We start from the raw sequence: 19741 nt of genomic DNA on the forward strand, positions 1-19741 counted from the left end.
AAGGAAAGTGCCCCTCCATCTCTGCCTGTGTGCACAGCACACCATACTTGTTCAAAAAGCTCTGGCATCGTGACCTGATTGGGGATCAAGAATCTGAGTCTTGAGCCCAAGTTGTTGGTTAGTTTTGTTTTGTTCTTCCAAAACTTACAGTATGATGATGAATAAGTCCCTTTTTCCCTCTAGGCAAAAAAGAAAAAAACAAAAAATCCCTCTCTCTAAAACAAGAAGCTTATCCTGAAAGATCAAAGGACCATTCCATCTGTACCATGTCGTGGTTTTTTACGGGTGCTACAGCATTAGAATCCTTTACCTTCCTCTCCCTGAAATAAAAGCTAGGCAGAACTCTTCAGAACAGGCTGTTCTTGATTCTTCAGTGGAAAAAAAAAAATCTAACAGATTTCCTAAAAGAGAAATTAAATTCAAGTACTTTCTATTTAACTTCTGACTCTGTTTCATTGATACCGCATTCTAATTGTCCCTATAAACTAGAAAAATAGGAAATGTCAGTCTCATGTCCTATTGAAGAATTCAAAGGGCTGATGAAATGAAGAGACCCATTTGGCTTGGCAGAAATGAGCTGATCATCATTCACAGACACTTCCACAGGAGGGATGCATTTCATCTGCTGAGCCAGGCTGCAGAGCAAATGAGTGCAAAACATGCTAATGCGCGAGGAGTCGGTCACACAATTTCCAACTCATATTGGTGCATTTGCAGTGAAGTGCAGCTCTGCTCCCAGGGAGAGTGTTTTCATTCAGCGGTTTATTCCCATAACAAACAGTGAGCAGAACACAAGAGAAAGATTTTGGAGGAGCTCCTCAAATTGAAATTTTGTTCCCAAACAGACCCATAATAAAACATGAGTGGAAAACACCAAAGATTTATGAGTCCTGATCATGGAGGATGACCATCTAGGCAACAATAGCTTGTGTGAGCTGCAGAAAAAGCCTCTGGCCTTATGTGGAGGAAATGTTTTTTGTCCTTAACGTAGCAGGTTCATTTAGGGGAAAGGGCTAAAGTCAAATTTCCCAAGGTAAAAAGTATGGCAAGATGGCCAGAGGCAAGTTACTTATCTTATCTCACACTCAGTTTTCTCATTTAGAAAATCTTGGATATTAATAGTTCCTGTTACATTAGATTGTGCAAGCATTAACGGAAGTCAGACCTCTAAAAATCTTTATGCCTGACACCTAGGAAGTGTTCCACACCTGTTAGCTGCCGTTATCATGACTTTTATCTCTGGTAACATTGGCGCCCCCCTTCCTCATCTTCTTTTCAAAATATACTTAAAGTCTCTACTTATATGTTTGATAAATATTTATTGAGAGCCCACTTTGGCCCAGATACAGCGCTTGCAAGTGGGAGCAACAAAATAAATCCTGCCCTCAAGAACTTCCAGATCTACCTGGAAAGACAGACAATTAAATAGACAATTAGAACCCAACGTGGAAAGCACAGTAAATGCTCTAATCTCTGACTACTAAAGCGTTGTCTAGGAGACACCCATAGCTCAGGCTTAGGGGATCAGGGAGAGCTCCTTAGAGATAATGAGATCCAAGATAAGATATAAAATGAGGGATAGTTAGCTTGTAAGGAGAGAGAGATTATGGGGTTTGGGGGAAATGATGGTTGTGCCATATGGTAGATTCTAGAGTAGATGTGTATAGTGAGGGCTGGGTGTGGAGAGAGAGTGGCTGAGAGATGAGTCTGGACAGTAAACAGTGGCCCCATCATTGAAGGGTCCTAGAGGCTTTAAGAAATTCAGATATCTATCATTGAAATGGATTGAGTAGGAAAGCAACATAATATCTGGCTTTAGGGACATTGTCAGGATATGTATGAAAGATGGATCATGCTGGAGCTGACAAGGGACAAGGAACTCTGAAGGCAAAAAGACCTGTTAGGTGGCAATTACAGAAATCTGGAAGAAAGAGGATTTGGTTTTATATCTGGATGGTGGTGGTGGGAACAGAAAGAAATAAAAATATTTCAGAAATAACCAGAGAGTAGAATCAATTGGAATCAATATGAATAAATCCTGTTGGAGGTGAGGGATTGAGAGGTACAGGGAATCCCTCCCATGTTTCTGGTCTGGATGAATTTTGACACATCACTGAAATGTGGCACACAGGACAAAATGAAGTTTTGGAGGAGAAAATCAGGACTTGTATTTTGAGTCTGCATTTAAGGCACCTGCTGGACATCCATGTGGAGATGAGCCATAGGCATATGGATAGGTAGGTCTAGAATCCTAAACTGTGGAAAGTCATGCTGGTAGAATTAATTCTTAAATTTCTATCTGGATATTTGGACATCCTATAAAGGTAGCTCCAGTTACACGGAGCAGGTGGAGGAGGCAAATGGATTCACAGAATCCTAAAACTTAAGAACATGAGAGACGTTCCAGCCACCCTTGTGGCCCAGAAAAGAGCATGTTAACCTAAGGGTGCACAGACAGTGAGTGGTAAAGCTGGGCCTGGGAGCTCAAATCAGCCTCCTGGCTTATGATCTAGTGCTCTGTCTTTTGAGGAACTTTCTAGCAATCTCTTTTCCTTGTGGGATGAAGCCATCTTGTTGATATTTAAAGAATTCTTTTCAAAAGAAGAAAAGGGGAAAAAAGCAACAGGGCAGGTCTTTGTCAATCTATCTGGCTGAGTCCTTGCTAAAGAACTCTAATCCCCTTTAGTTCCTTCATTCACGTCTGCATCTTCAAGAAAACTATCATCTCCGGATGGGCACATAACAGGTGTTTAATAAAGAGAACCAAGTCATGACAATGAATAATCACATTCCTCAAAGCCCAAGAAAGTAGGCCTTTCCCCCCATCTCAGAATCTACTTTGGGTTTGGTGAAGGTCTCCATCAAGGCAAGTTTGAAGGATGGGTGGGGTAGGCATAATTTCCTTCTCCACACATAAAGTATCATTTGAATCATTCAGTAACGTCGGTCCATCTTACCTTCTTCACCCATTGGATACCTGTTGCCAATTTCTGTAACACACTCCACCCATCTGATTGGTCACTCAACAAATGGCGACAGGAATGAGTGTCACAGGGCCACAGAGCCAAAAATACAGTGATTTCTGCAAAGAAGTAAAAGGACCATTAGTAACCTAGGGGTGACATGAATCAATAAAGTGATGCACTACCAGACACTGGGGACACACAGTTGCATAAGACAGATTTTTCTCTTAGAAGATAACAGTCCAGGTGTGGGGAGAGAGATGTAAACAAATTATAATTGTGTGCAAAGTGGGAAAAATTTGTCATGGATTTAGAGGTACCACAGGATAGTGTGATTAATCATATGTGCATTTGGTACTTTGATAACAAAGATAAAAGCAGTCTTACATCCACCTTCTTATAATATGTTATGTACTTTGCATGTATTTACTAAATCACTAACAACAAATCTGTAGCGGGGATATGAAGTCTCAGAGCCAATTTCTGAGAGAACTTACATTTTCTCAGCATCCAAAGCAAGTACCTTCCCCCCTAAAATGAGAAGCACTGTTCTGGTGCTGTCAGATCCTTGTGGAATGACAGGCTCAAGGGCGAGGAGTGAGAGTGGGGCGGTGGTGACAGGAGATGTCATCCCCACGCCAGCAGAGCAGAGCACTGGGCTGATGGAGCTGGAATTCTTTATCAAGACTACATTCTTCTCACTCCCTCCCGCACTACACCACGCTATGGAGTCACTGTGTGGGGGCTGTGTTCCGCCTGGATTCTGGTCTGATTCATCTCCATATCTCCCAAAGCGTCTAACACATTTCCTAGCCCAGAGCAGCTGTTCAATGTATATTTGTTGAATGAATGAAGAGAGGAATATGGAGTGTCTGAACAGCTGTCGTCTTTAAAAACTGAGGCACTGAACCAAGGAAGGTGCCACTGGCGTCGCTTCCCTAAAAAACAGCAGAAAGGATTTCTTGAACGTCCTTCATCTCTAGAGCTTCCACCTTCTAGGATCAACTCGGCCCGCATTATTGGCTTAAATAGCTTCTAACTTTGAGTTGATTTATTATACTTCATTTTTTCACTTGTCCACTTTTCCTTGGTTCCGTCTAACACTTCCTCACATACAATGCCTTCTCCAAAACAATGAGAACAGCAACAGCAAAAATGCTTCTTGGTAAAGGGCTAAAGTTAAATTGTAAATCGACTAAAATTTGCTCATAGAACCTTGATTTTGTGATTGTAGCAAGAACAATAAAACTGTCTTATCGTATGCCAGTCCCAAGATGTCAAGGACAGAGTAGCATTGGAATTATTTCCAGATGCACAGAGAGTCATGGAGAAAAAGCCACATGAGGCAGTTCGTTCAATACGTAACTGGTGAGGAGGACCCTATTTGCAACCACGTTACACGTTGTAGCCAGTCGCCAAAGTGCCCCCCGACCCCCCTGCCAATGGAACGTACCCTCAGATATTTATGTTGCTGTGTAGTCCCCTTCTATGTGAATCTGCGCTGTCCCTGAGTAACCAATAAAATATAGCAAAAGTGACACTATATGATTTCAGAAACTGAGTCATAAGAGCCTTGTAGCCTCTCTTGTGTTCTTAGAAAGCTTCCTCCGGGAGAGGTCAGCTGCCAAGTCAGAAGTCTGAACATCTAGATCTCCATGCTATGCGGCAGCTCCAGCTGGCCATGTGGAGAAACTGCAGACAGTGAGAGAGATGCCCAGCCATCTCTAGCAGTTCCAGACATCCAAACGAAGGTGCCAGAAGGTGAGTGAAGGAGCTGTCTTGGACATCCAACCCCGTCACACCATCACGTGACTCCAGCTATATGACTACACAGCGTGAAAGATCCCGAGTAAAAACTACCCAGATGAGTTCACTCCATTCAACTATAAGAGGTAATAATAAATTGTTGTTATAAGCCATGAAATTTTGGGGCGGTATGTTACTCAGCAACAAATAACTGGAACACTATAAACAGAGACGGAACAGACATTTGTCACAGGCCTCAGCAATGTACTCTCTTTAAATATATATAACCACTCTGGGTATCATGAGCCCATCTGGGTATCGTACCCCACCGTCAAAGGGGTAAGACTCTTGCCTAAGGTGCACAGCCAAGAACAGCCAAGGCGGGATCGGACCCAGCACAGCAGACTTCATAGCCTGTGCTTCTCCTGGTTTCCTTCTCAAGTCTCCAGCCAGTTCATAAAACAGCTGTATCTGGGGCCAGTATGTTTTTAAAAGCTTACTTCTTAAATCTATAAAAACTCATTGAATTCCCAATTCATCATGCATTCTTTACCTCTCTGAAAAATATCTCCTATAAAACTCCTTTCCCCAAAAGCCTGCAGAGACAATTAAGAGCTTTGGAAGGAAAGGAAAAATAGATGGATTAATTGACTATGAATTCTGATCACAGCAAACGTTTGAGAAAGAGGGGCTGTGGGTTCTGTGGGAAATGTTGGTATACAACTACACCACATTTCTTAGAAAAGGAAAAAATGAACACGGACATCGAAGTTGCTTTTGTGCTTCTAGCAGAGTTGACAGGAAAAAGAGAGTCCATCGGGTCTGAGAGGTCTGGGCAGGTCCACTGCAGACCTTTGCTTTCTGCATTGGCGTTCTCAGTTGGAATGTTCATTTTCCCTCCTCTCTCCCACATCTCATGACTCTAGACTCAGAATCATGGGTTCCCTTCTAAGCCAGGAAAATACAACCCAGCGTTGCTGCATCCAGCCCTACCTACTCTCAGGGTATCTTCCCCTCATTTCCCAACCTGCGGGACATCACAGGACCTCTCTCAGCCTGTTCCATCACTGCATGCAGCCACCCATGGTACCAAGCCTCTTAGAGGCACAGACACTACATGCCATATATTATTTCATAGAGATGAGAAATCAAGAAAAAGCACATCCGAACCCAAGGGTGTAAAGCGGGACAGAGAAAACACGTGGCAAGCATAAAATCAAGGAGAAAACTCAGAGAAGAATGTGATATGATTGTGACAGATTCCTTTTGCTGAGTTCTGATTTGTATGGAAGGCTCGGTATCCACAGGGTCTTACCCTTCCCTTTGACCCACAAGTCGTGTTGATTTCATCCCTCTCTTAAGATCTCTGCTCTAAATCACATACCGTGGCTTATAGATCTCTATGTATGGGTCCTCTTCTAGAATGTGGGCTCAGCCAGCCCAGATGTGTGCCAGGATCATTGTCAACAGCACAATAACATTTAGTGCTGGGGGTAAGTGTTGAAAGTCTATGTGAATTAGATTAAAATAGTCCCACCTCACTTACTCCATCAACACGTGTTTCAGGATCTCCCGGCCACTTGCTGTGTGATCACTGCTGGTACAGGTAGAATACAAGGTGTTGGTTGAAAAGGGAAAGAGGTGCCATTGAGGGTAGGAGGATAGTCCAAGGAGACGGTGACAGCTCAACTTTACAGATGATGAAACTGAAGCTACGTGGTAAATGCCCAAGTACACAGAGCAAGGAAGTAGCATAGTCAGACTGGGCCACTAACAAGTCCACCCCTTTCCCAGCAGCTCTAGGAGCTCACACAAGGCTCACTTTCAGAGGTAAATGATGCCTAGCCCTCTCATATGTGACCATGGTCAATTTCTCCTTTTTGATATAACAACACATCAGGGAATCTGAGAGATTTCTGTACAGAGCTGACAAACTATGATTAAATATATTACTATTAAATAAACCAATGAAATATCAAGTTTTTGAAACTTTTATCAGGCAAAGAAGTCAAGCAAAGGTCATGTACTTTTCAGTCGGTCAAGAAAGTGGCTTTTTTGCTGATGTGTTTTTCTTGCTCTGCAGGGAGGACAAGGGGCAACATATACGCAGTAGCCCTGAGTGCCCTCATGTGAGGGTTTCTTCTTTGTGTGGGTGTCATACGTTCCTGACACTGTTGAGGGGATGAATAAACCCAATTATTAATCACCACTGGGTGTTTTTCTTTCCAGTTATCACCAAAGTTCCAAAACCATACAGTGAAGCATATTTTGAAGACAGGTTTGTAGATTATCATTTTTTTTAAAAAATGGGGGAAGCATTAGGCTATCGAAAGTGAGGGGACAAGACTTAAAATCCAGGCTTTGCGTCTTCCAAGCTCGTTTGACTTTGGGCAAGCAAGAACTTTCTGAGCCTCAGTTTCCTCATTACATAATGGGATAAGAATATTCTGTAGGATTATTGTGAAGAAGAATGATAGTAAATGCAAAGCTGCACTCAGAGTAGGCACTCCATAATCAGTAGCTGTGATTATGAAAAGATACAGGCTGTGCTTTTTCAACTGTGCATGACTGAAAAGTTAGTTTTACCTTTTATTGTCCTTTTGCTATTTGCAAAGCCCTATGGTAGATATACAACCATTTATATAGAACTAATATTCATATATTTGCACATATTAACTTACAATCATATAATATCTAATTAATAGTAATCTATAAGAATTTTCCATGCCACTCTTTTTTCAGATGAGGAAATTGAGTCTCTTGGTTCAGGAAACCCTCAAAGTTCCCCGGCTCAGCCTGGACCTCGGCGCCTGAACGGACGTTCGTGCTGCCAGCTGCCCGAAGTTATTCCTGCCTGTGAAATCGCCAAGGCCGGCGACTGCGGCCTGCGCAGGGCGACGCCCCACGTCTGACTGTAATTACAAGAAAACATCCATAAAGAGTTCCTGGGCTCTAAATGGATTTGACACAGTGGTCCTTTAAATCAAACGCAATACGATTATCTTTATTTCTCTTTAGCTGTTCTTCTAAGTAAGCCATGCCTTTAGAAGCACCTAATACAAACTGACAACCTTCGCGGTTTTGCAAAGCGCGGATGGACGGGCGTAGAGAGAGTCCATTGTCACCATGGTAATTACCGCACAATACCTGACGGCCAATGGACAGTCAGGAGGCGCAGGCAGCAGCTGAATCCGGCATTGTCCGGGCCCGATAAAAAGATTAGAAGGCCTGAAAAGCCGGGGAGCGGGATCTCACAGCTCTTTCGCTCAGCCCTGAAAGGCTCATTGTGCTGCCACCATAAATTCTGGGTTCCCCGGGCACTTGACAACTGAAGCCGGGGACAATAGAATTCTTGTGTCCAACAAAACACTCCTTGTGCAAAGCCAGTCTTATCAGCCGCATTTACAAATGTCTTTCGTTGTACCCAAATAATTCCCCATTAGAAGGGCTATTGGGAGCAGAACTAAATAAATATTCACAGCCTTTGTAATATCTTTGGGAAATGAATAAACAAACAGTCATCTAGCATATGAGCAAACCTCCTGCTACTCTACATTTTATCCCTATTTCTCTCCCAAATTATGTAGTTTCAATTTCTCCCTTTAACATATTAACAACTGCAATACTGGACGTGCCAGTTTTATTTGCCACCCACTACATGCCCCCAATTTATAGTGCATTTTTCTTTTAATTAATCTTGCCGACAACACTGGGAGGGGCTTGTTTTATTCCATCCCTACCTCCTAAAAGAGAAGCCAATTTAACCTCAGAGAAGTTAAATAACTTGCCTAAGATAACAAAGCTAATTAGCAGCAGAATAGGAATTCAAATCCAGATTTCCCTTGCTGTGCCTTCCCACTTTGCCAAGATGTCTCTACTGAATAAAAAATGAACAAAATGTCAGAAAAAGGGGAAAAGCTAAAGTTAAGCACAGCCACGATAAAAGTCACATGTATACAAGTCTATATTGTTATAGAATCTGAGAACACTTAGATTAGAAGGCAAATAAAAAGCCTTTCTCCAAGAGAGTATATTTTATTTTTGCCCTAAAATGCCAGCAGTTTTACTTTTTAACTTTTTTGGAGAAGGGGGGAAGGTAGCAAGCAAACAAAAATAAATATAACCCAGCTTCAGGAAAATTTCACGGATGTGCATTTGGTCAATTGGTAAAGTTTTAGAAAGAATTACTGGGGAAAATAAAGCCAGCAGGGGCCACGCAATCACATGTGCTCCAGAACAACTTTCACCTCTTCTGTGGTTTATTTTATTCTGCTTATTTGCCTCCTTGTTGTGAATGAACAGATATCTCAGCATTTGACACTAATGCACATGGCAACAGAAACTCTCTTCTTGATGGAAGCTACCTGCTAAAGGATGGCAATCTTTACATCAAAAAATCTGATCACATTTCAACTTTAAATGGTTCCCCATCAGATCAGGAGATGTCCACAATGGTTAACACAGCTTAAGCACTTCTCCCAGAGCTGCCCCAGCCTCACCTCCTGCCCAGGTAAGGCCTGATGGTCCCCTGTTCCTCTCTGCACATACGGTTCCTTCATCTGAATTCCCCTCGCATTCCCTGTTAGTGTAACGGTGGTGGAACTTTCCCTCATTCCGTGGTGTGGACTCCAGGACTCCTGGATTCTCTTAGTGCACCATATTGCTCTTTGATTTCTCCCATGGGTGGAGCTCTTTGTTATTATGGCGGGCTGTCCCTTCACATGTTGCATCCAGGGAAGCTCTGAGCTCCTTGAAGACAGCAACCACATCTTATACTCATTTTTATCTGGCCTGAGTCAGTACGCTGCTAACCCTCTGTAGGGCTTGGCTTGTTGGAGAAATAGATGAATGGTAGTAGTTAGAGAACAACTATAAAACTGTATTTTTTAAATTTTAAAAAGTTGAAAATCTATTGCCCTTTTATCTACTTGATGTCAAATGACAGGTACAATTTGTAATTTCTTTAAAGGACTGTAATGAGGTACGCACTTGGCCTAAATTATTCAGCCTTGATAAAACGGCAAGCTCTTTGGTTTGTTTTCTAAAATAGTTAAAATCAGTAAAATAGGCTATCATTTTGCAAACAATTGGCTATTAACAAGACTGGGTAACCAACAGGTACTTCTTGACTGACAGTAAATCCATGTGTTTGTGCAAGTATCCAGTTTACAAAAGTGCGATCGATGTTTCCCAATTACTTCAGATGCCAAGTAAAGGCATTTAATCATCTTTGACGATTGAAGGGCCTGATTCTAGTCATGTATACAGGATGCTAACTCTTCCAGCTCTTCCATATCTTCAGGAACTGGGTGTTATGTGGACACAACCTATTCGAAACAGGCAAAAATGATTGCTAACATTTACTGGGAGTTTGCAATGTGCCAGATCCGGGGCTAAGTACTTTCCTATAATATATAATTGAATCTTATAAGAATCCTATACATCAAGCACTATGATTTTATTTATTTCATAACTAGGGAATTGAGGCCCAGAAAGGATGAGTAAAGTTGCCCACATTCACAAAGCCACTGAGCAGCGAAGCCAGGCTTTGCACACAGGCAGTTTGAATGTATAGAAATTCATCCACCAGCTATTCTCAACTGCTTTCTCCAGACATAAATTAGGGCACTAATTTAGGGAAGTAGTCCAATGATTTAAAAATAAAATAACTGAGGACTACATCAGTACTGAACTATCCAGAGAAAGCAGCCACTGAGCAAGCCCCCTCAAAATGAAAGAGGAACAGCAAGGACCTTTGACTGTGACCCAAGGCCTCAGACAGTATCTCTAACATTTTATCAAGTCTGGACAACTTTCATAACAACCAAGAAATCAACTTATTTGCCAATCTCCCTATTCACAAAGTCAGAGAAGTATTTATACACACACTGCAGTTTTTGCTGTGTGCCAGAAATAGTAGCAGCCTGCTACTGTCTTCTCATAGTAAGAAAAGTAAGCTGCCCGGGCCACAGCAATGTGACTGATTTATGATATAATTAGGGGAGGGTTCTCTCTGGGCCCATGATGCTCAGAAAGAAACAAGACAAGGCTTCTCAAAATTAACTGAGACTGTCCTTTTGCTACGTAAAATTAAGGAAAAAAATATCATTTTGTTATTTACCTCTTCTTAGACACTTTTTCTGAAGAAATAAGCTGCACAAATTCAAGTTGTTTATAAGCTCCACAAGGGCAAGAAGCATGAATGTTTTCTGACCCACTGTGTATCAGGAGGACAAAGGCACAAACGAATGCTTGCAAATAGCTTTTCAGCAAATGAGTTAGTAGATAAAGAAGCGCGTCCCTGGCATTGAGATCTCATCCGTAGGCAGTGCCTCTGAAGGCCTGCAGTGGTGGTGACCTGTGATTTTCTTCAGGCACAAACGGGAATTTGGCCACAGAGGGGCTGACGCGAGCCAGCAAGCAAGTCTAGCGGGCACTCTGCATCCTCATCACACCTCATTAAGTACACTGAATTCATTCACGGCGGCAGGGGAAGCGGGCCATTAAAATGTTTCAGTTATAGTTTGCTGCACTTTATTGGGAGGATAATATTTTTCACTTGTATGCACAAATTTTGACATTCTTGAGGATCTTGGGAAAAATCACATGCTTCTGCTGAGAATCTAATATTCTTGTAGGAAGCTTTATCTACAGTGTTCCCCCAGGACTCACTTCCCAGGCGTATGCAGACACGGACACACACAGACACACAGACACACAGACACACAGACACACAGACACACACACTCAAAACTCCATTTCTCTTTTTCCTTGTCACCTTTTTTTTTAATTCCTCAAATGATTGCAAGTAAAGTTGACTTTTACTAATTCCATTGCTAAGAGTTGAGAACAAAGAGAAAAATAATACTGTCAACAGCTGTGTGGAGTTGGGTCATCTTACCGGACTGGGCCTCATGGTATTCAAATCAGAGGCTCTGTGAATTCTTCCACTGCCATGTCCACTTATTAAATCTCTATCTTATGGCTTCTTGTCTTTGATGTCTGCAGCTGTCCAATATTGTATGTAAGTGACACACATATGCACACACACATACACATATGCGATTCATGTTGATTGCTCATCTCTGAAATATTTAGACCATACTCTTTACCCAACAAGTTACAAAATGAATGCTGGCATTGGGTACTGGGGTGCACTTGATGGTCAATACAGTACTTTCCTATTCTGAGCCCGCAGAATTCATTACTCGGAAGAATGAGTTCCCCAGCTAACAGCATGCTCCCTCCCTCCAACAGAGCTCTGACTACATTCAAGGACAGGCTGAGCTAGAGGCTCTCTGGGGGCCTTTCCCCCTCTAGCATGCAACCTGAGCCTGTGATTTCATGGGCCAAAGCTGGGACCATGAAGAAGACCATCTTTAAGAGGACACTGCATATGCAGAAGACCACGAGGACACCAGGGGTCTCGCTTTAGCTCTTGGAGTGCTCTGTAGACATGGCCAGGTTTGACATCACTGACAAGATGGTCTGATCACCTCGGAGAAAGCCAGAGGACTCTGTCCAGAAGCCAGACCAAGAGGGCATGTCACCCAGGAAGCAGGGAGATAGCAGGGGGCCAAGCTGAGGAGTGAGACAGACCTTGGCAGGAAGTGTAGCACCTGCTGGGGCATGGAACTGTGAGTCCAGTGCACCTGTTCCCATCTGGGGCGCCACTATGCACCAGCTCCGGGACTTAGAGCTATGTTCCCTTACCTGGAAAATGGACACTGTAACACCTCGCAGAGCTGCAAGGCAATGAGGATAAAGGAGATAATGCATGCAAGTTATGCTATTGTTTCTGGCACACATTTACTGTTCACTAAATATCAGTGGACATCATCATGATCAAAAATGTATCAGTTTTCTGTTATAAGGACTCTATATAATTAGTGCAATGCCTGACACAATAGGAGCCCAAGAAATGACTATTTTTTTATTCCTGGCAATAAATGACAATGAGTCAGGATGTAGACAATACATTTTCAATTCTCTTTCAAACTTGATCTCAGCAAAGAGAAAGTCTCCATTGGCAGTGATTCCTGAGCAAATCTCTCTTTTAACAGAGGAGGCAGTCTCAGGCTCAGAGTAGACTCAATTATATTGTTTCTTTTTAACTATAGATATAATTTGGGGGCTACCTCTTATTTATGACAAGAGGTACTAGTGTGCCATCAATGATAATGATATAATTCTCTTCAAAAATATTTAAGAAAAGCAGAATGAGTCAAAAGAAAATATTAAGTAAATAACAGTGTAGGCAGTGCCCAGATATTGTGAAGACAAATACAAATGACTTAAGAGTGGGCGACACTGATCTATTGCACTTTGATTCTTTTACAGATGGAGCGAACTGAGGCCCCGAGTGGGAGGTGGCAGAGAAGCAGAGGCCACAGAGGCCCTGCCTCTGACATTCCTCGGGCTCCCTGCAGTGTCCTTAGTAATACCAAGTGTGGGATCAGCTGTGTAATGGGACTGCAGGGAATGACCTTGGTTCTCTTCCAAGGGCATAGATAGAATTATAGGGAGAGACCAACGTCAGCCACAACCTGGTGACGTAGGCTGGAGCAGAGTCTAATAACTCTCTAGGAATCTAGGTCTTCATGGAGAAGAAACTAGGTTGAAAACTCACTGAGCACAGAATCCACCTTGTACCACTCTCTATAATTCTTGTTACGCATTTTATACATTCCCCATTTTATTCCAAAGGGAGTTTAAGGCCGCCTGCAAAGATGCATCCAATACAGAAGCATACAGTACTGCTTTACATAATAAAAGTGAGAAAGGAGAAATGACAGTATGAAATAATATGAATGAAGGTTCTGAGGGCTTCATTCAAAGCTCGGACTAACAAGGCATATGCTTGCCAGGTCTGCGTCACACAAAGAGGTAAGGACAGGACCACAGGGCTCATGGAGTGAAAACTGGTCCTCAGTTAGATCACAGCCATTTCAGATACCGATGCCAGATAGTTCTCTAACCCCCTGGATCTCACAGAGGTGACTCGGCCTTAGGCAACAAGCAACCGCTGTAGAGGAAACAGAACTGAGCCAGAAGTATTTGGCGGCTTAGAGAAGTGCTGGCAGGTGGGGGACATTCAGAGTCTCGAGCAGGTGAGGGAAGGAGTCGGGGGAGGATGCAGGCAGCATCTTTCTCCAGGAGGCCATGAGAGCCAGCCCATCCTCCACATGCTGCTACATGCTCACTCTAAACCAGAGTCTGCTCATGCCACTCCCAGTTTCGAAGCATTGAAGGACTTCTTGGGCTGGCCTCTTGTTTTTGCAATAACCAAGCCCTGCTTTCTTCTAGGTCCTGTGCTTAAATGGATCGTCACATCAATCTGAAAGTGGAGAAATCTAAGATAGAGAGGATGAGGAATGCACTCCGGTTCCCCAGCTTGCAGGGCTTCAAACTCAGGCAATCTGACCCCATGGCTTCCGTTTCTCAGCACTCGCTCTTCCCCCAAGGAAGGCCCTTCAGTAGCCAGCCCTGCTGGCCTTCAGCCTCACCTGGGGCAGCCCCTTCCAGGAACACATCATTTTTACTCAGCTTCCCATATTGTCTCATTCTTCCCTACTTTTGTTCCTACTTTTGCCTTTGCACAGAATGTGTGTTCCTCTTCTTTTCTTTATAAATTTTTCCTTGTCCTTTAAAGCCCTGGACAATTTTTTTTCCCTAAAGATTGGCACCAGAGCTAACATCTGTTGCTAATCTTCTTTTTTTCCCCCCCTTCTTATTCTCCCCAAAGCCCCCCCAGTACGTAGTTGTATATTCTAGCTGTGAGTGTCTCTGGCTGTGCTATGTGGGATGCCACTTCAGCATGGCCTGATGAGCGGTGCCATATCTGCAGCCAGGATCCGAACCAGTGAAACCCCGGGCTGCTGAAGCAGAGCGCGCGAGCTTAACTACTCTGCCATGGGGCCAGCCCCCCGACCCTGGACGAATTTTTACCTCCTGATAACCCACCTTCCTTTCCCGACTTTACATACACACACACACCCCTCACTATGGCATCATCTTTATCAACCATTCAGCCCATAAACCAATGTTTCTTACACATCTACTATGTGCCAGATACTGGTCCAGACACGAGAGTACCACAAAGACAGGGGACAGGGCTGCTCTTCTTGTAGAACATTCATTCAAGGGTACAGTCAGAAAGTGCACAGAAAAATAAACAGCAAACGATTAGAGGGTCAGGTCATTTTCTTGGACCCCTTTACATCATCACACATATACCTAGCAGAGAGCTGACGCTCAATCAGTATTTGATGGAATGAGAGGCCACACGTACTGCTGAGAGTCTTTATCAGTCATTCAGGCCTTAAGTCCTGGCACGCCTTGTTGTTTTAGGGAATTATTTTCCTCACCATTTGCCTGCCACCCCCAATCCCTGGGAGCTTCTGGAGAGCAGAAGCTCTGTTGTCTGCGTCATTTATAGCTCCTACAGCACCTACTGCACAGCCATCTGCGTTTGCTGCAAACCGTAAACAGAGAGACCAGACTTGAATGTTGAGGGACATCACAATTCACGGGTGGAAGAACCAATGGAAACTCAGCCCTGATCTAACCCAGTGACTTTACTAACTGTGTTTGCAAGCGCCTAGGCATGTCCAGGGAACCCCAAAGCCTGCTGCAGGAGCTAAGGGGGTCAGGGCAGTGAGGGGGGGTTCTGGGATCCCCACATCTTCCTCCTTTCCTCTATTTAATCCACAGGAGCTCTGTTTTGTCCATTTTATACATATTAGGGTTTGGGGTAAGATTCTATTTACAAAAATCTGTGTCAAATTCATGGAATCAAGATGGAAAAAGCAGACACAATGAATCTGAGAGTTAAACGACCCCTCTGAATTTTCACAGAACCTCATTCTGAATAGTGCATGTTTAGATATGGACAGATGTATACAACAGATGACTAGATGGTGATAGAACACACACATGAAGTGAATAGGTTACGTATTAGGAAGTGGGGCTACAGGGTGTGGAAAGAGGGGATACTGAAACAGTAATAGCATATGCCTTCAAGGGAGGCAGAGGTCCCCCAGCCCCATTGTTCCCTCACTAGAACTCTGCCTTCTCTACAGCTCAGACCATCCATTTGTTTATTCTTTCTTCCACTTATTCAATAATTATGTATCGGGCATTTCTATGTGCCGGTCTCTTTGCAGAGATAAATATGTAGAATTGGGGGCCATGCTAAGGTGAGACAGAGGAAGGGGGCGGGGAAGAAGGGTGAAAAGAGGAAAGAAGGAAGGAGGGAGGGAGGCAGGGTAGCATAGAGGAAGAAAGGATGGGAGAAGAAAAGATGGAAGAGGGAAAGGAAGAAGGTAGGATGGAGAAGGAAGGAAGGATGGAAGAAGGAAATGATAACGGCAAGGTAAAGCAGCCGAGTGAGTGGGAGTGCAGAGATTTCTCGCCTTCCCCCTCTTTCCCGACACACAGAGGGCCAGTGGCTTATCCAAAGCCGACACAGAGTTACAGAGGAAGCAGGTGGGTGAGAAGAATGAAGAGAGCTCCCAAAATAAGACATGACTAAAGAAAAGGAAAGGAGAGATGACGGCACGATTGGATCTACGAGACCATCTATTTTTAGTGGCCTAAAGAAGATTCTCTCCCGCGACCTTGCCAAATTATGACGCACACAGAGTGAACCAAAGCTCTCTCAACATTCTCTTCCAAGTCAGCTCATCGCCACCAGATTCTTTCTGCAGACACCTCCCCTAAAACCCTGTCACCTCATCAGGAGACTAATCCTAACAGGTTTGACCTGAGAGTGAGCAGATGGATTTACTGCCTTTCTAGTTGTTTTTCTGAAGATGTTTAAAGACCAGGCCAGCTTTCCTAAGCAGTTAGTTTTAAATTTTTATTGCTTTGTTTGTTTTGTCTTGCAGTTAAATGCCACCCATTTTCAGAAATGAGGAAAATGCGCCTAGCAATTAGGAAAGAAGCTTGCTTTTAAAGCCATCTTAATTATTTAAATTTTTTAAAAAGCAAAACAACCCACTAAATTCTGATATTGTCTAATTCTAAGTTTCTCTATGCATGTTTCAAGTATTCTTTTTTCAGTGGGGAAATAGAGCTTTCGAGATTTAATGAGCTGACTCATGTGGACTAACCGACTTGAAATGCAGGATCTTCTAGGTATTGCAAATCTTTCATAACCCTATTCTATTTCACCCAGATTCCCAGCAGGAATTACATCCTTCTATTCACATAAAGTCAAAATTGCCCTGTTGTCAAAGAAGAATATTAAGTAAGACACAGTACGCACCCTGCCTGGATCAGCAGGCCTTCCCCAAAGTTGCAATTATGCGAATTGTAAAGCAACGTGGGAGAATACGTTGGAATATTTCAACATGGTTCACTATGAAATAAAACCTTTCCTCCAATTACGACAATATAAAAATATTCCTGACTAAGTTGAGTACTGGAAGGCAGGAAAAAAATAAGAACGATTTATGAGTCAGAGTGAATAAACTGCGGGTGATATCTTTCCTCTCTTCTTCCTCATTTTTTTGTACACTTTTTAAAATATTATCTGTCCTAGACAGAAATTTGTAACTTTTTGGAGTCTCATCATACAACCTGAAGTGTCTCTTTGGCAAGGTAGAGACCTGAGCCGGCCACGCTCAAAGTGAACTCGTGGTCTGATCAGTGAGCTCCCTCCATCACTTTCCCGTAGAGCCAAAAAAACAAAAAGTTAAAAACTACTCTGCTTCAAGATGCCAAAAGAACCAGCCAATTTATTCTGAAATAGAAACAGGAAAATAGTTTTCAATACTAAATGATTCAATCATTGAAGTGTCAAATTAAATATTGATACCATCAATTTGATTCTAAAGTACTCTCTGGTGTGGTCAGCAACTATCAAACAGAAAGCACGAGAAGATTATCCCCGGAGGCCCCTTGCGTTCCATCCAGTTCATTCATCCAACACACACCTGCTGACCACCTGAAGGGAACCTGGGCTGTGCTGGAAAGCAGGGACCCAGTGATGGACAAAATTAGACCCTTGATGAGTTTGCATCATAATCTAATTTTGGCTGTTCTTACTTCAAGCCTAGATAGAATTATCCAGAAGATAGATCTCTTGAGATTTGCCACCTAGCCCAGACTAAATTAGCCAGTGAGGAGGTATATGCTGTGACCAACAGAACGGGCCAGCATGTTACAGATGCTGAGTTCAAACCCAGACCTGGCCACTATATGACCATGGGTAAATCCCTTTGCCACTCAGAGCCTCAGTTTCCCCACCTCAACAATCAGGAGGTGAGTAAGCTGAACGTCCTAGAAAGCTCAAAGCTCTATTAATCTTTCTGGCAACAGACTCATTTGTACTCAGGGTTTTCAGAGACTTCAAACTAAACCATAAACAAAGACTTCAAACAATAATGTATTATATATTTAAAAGTTGCTAAGAGAGTAGATCTTAAAAATTCTCATTACAAGGGAAAAGATTTGTAACTATGTGAGGTGATCGAAGTTAACTAATGTAATTGTGGTAATCATTTTGCAATATATACATATATCAAATTATATTGTACACTTTGGACTAATACAATGTTATATGTCCATTAAATCTCAATAAACCTGGAAAAAAACTAAGCCAGAAGAGAAACAATAGAACATGGGGCCCAGAAAAGCAAACAGCTGCCCAGGAGGAAAGAGAAGGAAGGAATGCTGGCGCTTGGTGACTATAATCTCCAGGGGAAAGTTTGAGTCTGAAGATCCTGGGTTCAAATCCCGCCTCTGCTTTGTAATTAAATGTGTGACTTTGGGCCAGTGACTCAACCCTGCAAGTGGCAGTTTCCTCATCTGAAAAGTGGCACGTCTAATGCGTAACTCACAGGTCAGCTCTGAAGACAAAAGGAGGGGATGTATGCAGGGCACTCGGCACCACTCCCAACACACAGAGGACGCTCAGTAAATTTCCCCAAAATTAAAATGATGAATTAACAACAATATCACATATTGGAAATTCCTGCTAAGACTGAATCTTGTTCACCTTTCTATTCCCAGCGCCTGGCAGAGGTCCGTCACATAGAAGATGCTGAGGAAATAAACAAATGTTAACGGTGATGAACTGACACTGATTAGAAGCTCTGATCGGGAGTTATGTACATACCATTAATTAAAAATGAGAAAACAGATTGGTTATTACTTTATAAGTACAGTTTGTTTGGGAAGAATATCTTTCAAAATACAAGGTAAACTGGTGTTGAAAACGGACTCTGGGAGACACCATAAAACCAGCCTCCCACGTGGCTTCTGAGATCAGCAGAGGCAAAAGCCAAATGCATGAGTCATGGCCCAGTAATGCTGCAGAAAGGACCAGGGAGAAGCATGCGCTGTCCCAGGATCTTGCCCGACTGAGCTCTTCATTCATTGAATAGACAGTTGCAAAGGTCCTTTGAGTAACTCCTTGGTGGCCTTTGGCAGAAGAAGCAGACAGAGCTGACACCAGGAGCAGAAAATGTGAGAACCCAGCTCCCAAGAGAAGTGCTCCAAGTAGAAATTGAAAGGAGATCAACACAGGGAAACCAACAAGCCCTTAACTATCCGATACAAAGCCACAGGACTGAGTCCCAAAGCAAAGTGCCAGCATAGCAACGAAAATGTCAGCCTTCGTCTAGGCAGCTGCACAACACACACACACATGCCTACAGACATACATGCATACACACACACATACAGATATAAATGCATACACACACACACATACATGCACATATGCACCCGCATGCACATACACTCCAAGGAGGTAGAAATGACTCTAAAATAACTGAGTCCACTTTGAACCAGAGTGCACAAACCATTATGATCACTGCCTATGATGAGCAAGGGCGAACGCAGTGGCTCTCTGTAACTAGGTCAGGCACCAATTGGTAGTCAACTCCACAGACTCAAGAAGATTGAATGAGGAGGAGACCAGACAAAGACGGAAGATGGAAATAGTGCCTCGAGCGCGTGTGCCCTGACAGCACAATCTGGCAATGGGGCCCAGTCCATGCCATTTCTCCTCCAGATAGACCAGA

The 19741-nt window shown here is 43.1% G+C and overlaps 1 protein-coding gene across 4 annotated transcripts in view; it reads right to left on the bottom strand.

Moving 5' to 3' along the window:
• CDH11 (cadherin 11) overlaps positions 1 to 19741 on the bottom strand; it is a 147011-nt gene that overhangs the window by 82877 nt on the left and 44393 nt on the right. For 3 of the 4 annotated variants that reach the window (NM_001143950.3, XM_070261738.1, XM_070261739.1), the window contains one exon: positions 2958 to 3082. The gene's annotated coding sequence lies outside the window, so the exon portion shown is untranslated. Of the gene's footprint in view, positions 1 to 2957; positions 3083 to 3460; positions 3536 to 19741 lie in introns of those variants that run through there. The other variant, XM_070261740.1, reaches the window with a different exon arrangement.

Source organism: Equus caballus, chromosome 3 (genome assembly GCF_041296265.1).
Source record: "Equus caballus isolate H_3958 breed thoroughbred chromosome 3, TB-T2T, whole genome shotgun sequence".
NCBI lineage: Eukaryota > Metazoa > Chordata > Mammalia > Perissodactyla > Equidae > Equus > Equus caballus.